Source organism: Sinocyclocheilus anshuiensis, unplaced genomic scaffold (genome assembly GCF_001515605.1).
Source record: "Sinocyclocheilus anshuiensis isolate Anshui unplaced genomic scaffold, SAMN03320099.WGS_v1.1 scaffold952, whole genome shotgun sequence".
In the NCBI taxonomy this organism is placed as follows: domain Eukaryota; kingdom Metazoa; phylum Chordata; class Actinopteri; order Cypriniformes; family Cyprinidae; genus Sinocyclocheilus; species Sinocyclocheilus anshuiensis.
This window is the reverse complement of record NW_015552656.1, coordinates 101,860-107,281: the sequence shown is the minus strand read 5'-3', so window position 1 is coordinate 107,281 and position 5,422 is coordinate 101,860. Positions and strand designations below refer to the sequence as shown.

General features: G+C 35.6%; 1 protein-coding gene across 1 annotated transcript in view; it reads right to left on the bottom strand.

Moving 5' to 3' along the window:
• LOC107667273 (phosphatidylinositol 4-phosphate 5-kinase type-1 beta-like) overlaps positions 1-5,124 on the bottom strand; it is a 31,119-nt gene extending 25,995 nt beyond the window's left edge. Inside the window, exon 1 of the mRNA XM_016458906.1 lies at positions 4,939-5,124. The gene's annotated coding sequence lies outside the window, so the exon portion shown is untranslated. The remainder of the gene's footprint in view (positions 1-4,938) is intronic.
• Between the last annotated feature and the right edge of the window lie 298 nt (positions 5,125-5,422).

Genomic DNA, 5,422 nt, shown 5'->3' with positions numbered 1-5,422 from the left:
GGATCATGAATGATTCGCGCGAACATAGATGCATTTATGTAGATCGGGGGCACATTCCCTTCAGAAACAATGTAATCCACTGCGAGTTCAGCGGCTCAGATGTCGGGAGTAAATGACGACTACTATGTTCATTATTACATCCAACAACAAAACACCTCAATCGCTTAGAAGTCATTCTTGTCTACAACTGCTCCGGCGGTGAAACAATGGCGGACTGATGACAGTCACTCAGGGGCGGGTCTAAGGTAAGACGCCAGTCCAGTCTGGGCTTAAATGCTACTGTCAATCAAACTATCGTGGGAGGGCCTTGGTCTGTGTGACGTTACACAGACAAGCATCTGAGATCGGCTCGATTTGAGAAAGAGGAAATGAATTAACAAGATAAAAAAAACACTGGGTGGATTTTTATCATTATAGGGTGGTTGTGTACACACACTGCCAACACACATTTCAGTTCAAACTAATTGTAAAAGTGCATGTAGCATCCTATGACCCCTTTAACAACTTGACGCTTGATCACGCTGCATGCGAGTGTCGCGTCGCGTCAAAAGCAAATAGAAATTACAATCACTGCCTCTATCTTGTCTACACTGGATACAGTAAACAGATGCGCGTTCACTTTTCTGCCGCTGCTTCTCAAGTAAATGATTTCATAATGCTTTGTCTGGAAATGACCATTTTATTTTGATCATGTTGACAAAACATTCACATGCAATAGCGAGGGGGCGTTGATACTGTTTCCCATGCAATGACGTTAGCCAATCATAACATTATGATTACTGACAAGCCTTAAAGGACACGCCCCTTAAAGCAGGTCGTTTTAGACAGAGGGCCAGAATAAGTGTTGAAAATAATCATTTTCCACATGTTTATTTGTTTTCAAAAGTTAAAAAAACTTTTTTGTCATTATAAGTAAACCTCAAGGAACATATTAAAATAATTTTAAAAAAATCAAAGTCATGACCCCTTTAAATGGATGCCATTATTCTTTTTATTGGGACAGTAAAGCCTTCCACTACCTGATAACACTTTGTTATTAAATACCAGTGGCACTTTATTTCTACTTTTTGAATATTTCCTTCATTTTTTATTGAAAATAAACGCCTTTCCAATCTGACATGCAATGGGAAAAGGGAGAAGTAGGAGTTTGGCAAAAGGCGAGTTCGAACTCATCAAATTGTCAATTGCGTTAAGGTTTCCACCACACGCCTTACTCTTTATGCCACTACTGCTGTTGTATATCAAGCGACTTTTGTAAATTTGTCTATTCCAACCAGACACTGGCGGGCAGAGTTAGAGTAAATAGCCTCTGCCAATAAATATGAGTTTGCTAATCTTTTATGACTTTTCTTTTTTTTTTTTAAAGAACAAATTCACATCACTGCTTGCTTATTCATAGTTGATAAGCTTGGTTGTCTGGCAAATTAAAGTAATGTAGTGCAACCAACATATAGAAACAAGAAAAAAGCAAAGTTCTAGCAACCACATAGCAACACCCTAGCAACAGGAATTTAGGATTTTGGTGATGGGAGTGGGATTTTTTTTATTTTTTACCACTATGTAATCCCCTAACAACCATTCAGAACACCCTAGAAACCACATAGCAACACTACTTTTAAGAAAGTATAAAATCTGTTTCCTTATTGGTATTGCTTAAGTGTTCTCACAGCTTGTATGAAGTGTTATACATAAATGAATGTGTCACAAGCTGTTAAGGGCGATGTAAGGTCATAAACAAGCAGTTGCATAATGAGCACAAACTTCTTAAGGATCAGACTAGCTAAAGAAATTATGCTTTAGATAACAAGAACTAAAAAAAGGTTTAGTTATCTAAATGTGACTCTCAAATCAAAATCAGAGATGTAATAGTATATAGTCAATATTACTGCTCCCAAAAGGTTTATATAGAAATAATTGAAGCTCAGAAACGCCACATGGTCTGAGGCTTTCCCAGTTTAGATTTCCCGACCCCTAATTCCAACTCCCATGACCCAATGATTGCATAACTAATCTGACTGGTACATTATATGTATGGGTAGACTTAAAAAAAGCCTATTTATATAAATCTCTCACCACAACTGGCTAGATGGACACATAAATGGAAATTTTCCAGGGCAGCCGTTCTTAAACTGGATGTTCTCAAGGGTCTAATCGTGTTTTTCAGACAGAGAACAAAGTGTTTGCCAGTAATAAGGATATTTGCAAGCCAAATCACAGGATGACAGGATCAGCAAGGGCTGAAATTTCCTCAAATCCTACAAAGTGCACAATAACCTAATTTTTTAAAACTATCACATCATCATTACACCCTCACACCCGGCCTGGACTGAAACAATAGGTCTTTATCAGTGGGGAGAGGCGTGGATTCGCGCACAGAAGCATAAGGACTGTTTGCATTTGGCGTGGAGTGAGGGGAACGCAAATGACACATGAGTCATGACATCAACGATCACGTGACCCACTCAGATCGCCTGTGTAAACATGGGGCACCTATAAAACAGAGCACTAGGCTCAGAATTAAATGGAGAACAGAGACCAACACAGATGATACTAATGTAAGCAATAGTGTAAATAGGATACAGAAATGAGATGGAAACAAAAGCAGCTTTTGGAAATCAACTAACAGACTTCAGATAGTTGCTGTGGCAACTATAAATACATTTATTGCATACTAAGTATAGTTCAAATCTATTAACATATTTAATGACATATCGCTTGAGACGTACTGTTATAAAAAGTATAACTAGGCTAAACTTTATTTGGAGTACTACTTGTGCACAATGCACATTTCTTACTATTAAGTCTAAAATGTGTTTTAATGTCACTATTGATGAGGACTGTATGATCTTTGAATAATATTGATCTTTAAGTATACTTGCAATAGTTCCACTGTAGCACAATCAAATATAATTCAGTGTATCTTTAGTTGGACTTCGGCGCTACTTCCACACAATTAAAGTGCATTAAGTACAAAATCAGTTGTTCCAATTTAGCAGACTTTAAGTATACCAGTTTTTAAAATTGCAGGTTATTTTTATTAAGTATTTTAGTATATTTATTTTTCACTAGGGGCATACATGGAATACAGTGTCATCTACTTTAAATACAACATGCATAATCATATATTTTTTATACAATTTTTTGGGTTCCCGAAAGAAACTTTCAGTGAACAGTTCTTAAAAGAATCATTTTTTTAAACCTTTATTTTTAAGAGTGTACACTAGCATAGATCTGCTAGCATAGATCTCCTATCCATATTATGCCTATACTGTATATAATACATCCATCCATGAATGATTATCTGCATCTGTCGATAATCATGCCTTCTTATTCCACTGTAAAAAGTGAAAACATGCAATTGTTACCTATTTCTACTTGATCTGACCCTGAAAATGTTGTTGGAGATCACTAGATGCTGTATGGTTGATTCAGCCATATTTATTTTATTATAATTTTTTTTTAACTGAATACAGCCACTTATTTGAAATGTTATCAGATGTATATATATATATATATATATTTTTTTTTTTTTATTATTTATTTTTTTTTACTCTAGACAAACATTTGTGTGTCTTTTTTTATTGCTGAAGTGTGTTGAAATTTCTTCTTCTGCATTCTACACCGTGAACCTTATATTCATAACTTTGCAGGCTTGGATCAATAACATGGAGTGGCAGTACGATCAGTTTTGTGGAATTGACGCAGTTCCAGCAACAAAAGATATGTTTTGGACTCCAGATATTATTATCAAAGAAAGGTATTATATATATATATATATATTTTTTTTTTTATTATTTATTTTTTTTTTTTATACAATAGTCCAAGTTCTGCTTTCAAATTTCTTGGAATGATTTTGAGTGAAATTTGTGTAAAGTAAATGATAAATTAGGAAATTCTGTATCGGTCTCATTGGCTGTATTACCAAAGACATGCTGTTATTACAGGGTTCTCTGGAACCGCTGATTCTGATTGGTCAATGGCTTTCTGTGGTCAAACACTTTTGTATAATGACACTAATGACCATAGTCCTTCAAATGCCGTTTCAGGTCGCTCTGTGTACTTCCTTTTAAGCATCATAAAAAAATTCATTGCAAATCCACATTTCATATCTATATATCAGTATTTATTTTATAACCGGAATAATAATAGTAATAATATAGCCTATAGTAAGTCATTATGACAAAATAAACCCCTTCAAGATGGTTTATTTTGTGTAATAACTGGTTGACTGAACCATATCCTTCACATTTTGGCCATTTTAGTGCTCATTCTGCCTACTGACAGCTGCCTTGTCACTGGATAATATAGTGCATTTTTTGTGCATTTTGAATGAATATTGTGTTCATTTAAATATTTAGATAAATTGTGTTATACACAATCCCAACCATCAGTCACCCTCTCTAGGACACCCAGTGGGCGAACACTTCAAGTTTAAAGATACAACCTTGTAATTTCCAGCCCACCATTCAATTCCTAACGTCAGTCTGTGATGTAACATTCATTTCTTTAAACTTCTAGCTGCATAACATGCAAAGTATCCGAGGCTCGGCCGCAAATGTCGAAGAGTGTTTGAGGAAGTACATCCTTCTCTACTACTAAACCACCTTCTCTTAGAGCAAAGTGCAGCCATGCGGTTTAGTCATTAAATTTTGAACAGGTAGTGTTAATATATAAATACAGAACATGAAAGCAAAGCACACTATTGGTGTTAAGCAACACAGAAACCCCGTTCAGCCTTTTAACAAAATAAACATATTCGGTTTAATGTGTTACTTATGAACAAAATATGATTCTCTTCTCAATGATGATTAAACCGCGGTGTGTGTGTTGCGTGTGAGAGCTCATGTATTCAACGTGAATGTCAGCTCGTAACTACATCAAACAAAGCATTAAGCAATATGGAATAAAAAAAGAAAAGTATAGAGATATTGAGCTTACCTTCAGTGTTTTTCTAAGAAAATTTTCGCCTGTTAATTGTCAGTCATGGTTTGTTTCTCAGTGACATCTGCGAGCGTGTCGAGCTTCAGTCTGACTGTCAAACTCTCTCCGCCCACACGCACGCGAGCACAGAGCGCAGCCTACTTGTACTTGTAGCATATACATTGAAAAAATGTTTTCAGTTTAGCGAAGGAAACAAGCGTTGTCAACGACTGAAACAGTCTAGTCAGTCCAAGCTCAAAAAACGTGATGTTCTTTGACCTGCCCACTTTTTGAGCCATGCACTGAACACTGAATTTATTTATTTTTTTTTCAGGAAATACATTTCTGAATTCTGAACATTCTGATTTATATATACACAGGTGCATCTCAATAAATTAGAATGTCGTGGAAAAGTTATTACACGAGTTTCACAATTTGAGTTGAATTACTGAAATAAATGAACTTTTCCACGACATTCTAATTTATTGAGATGCACCTGTAT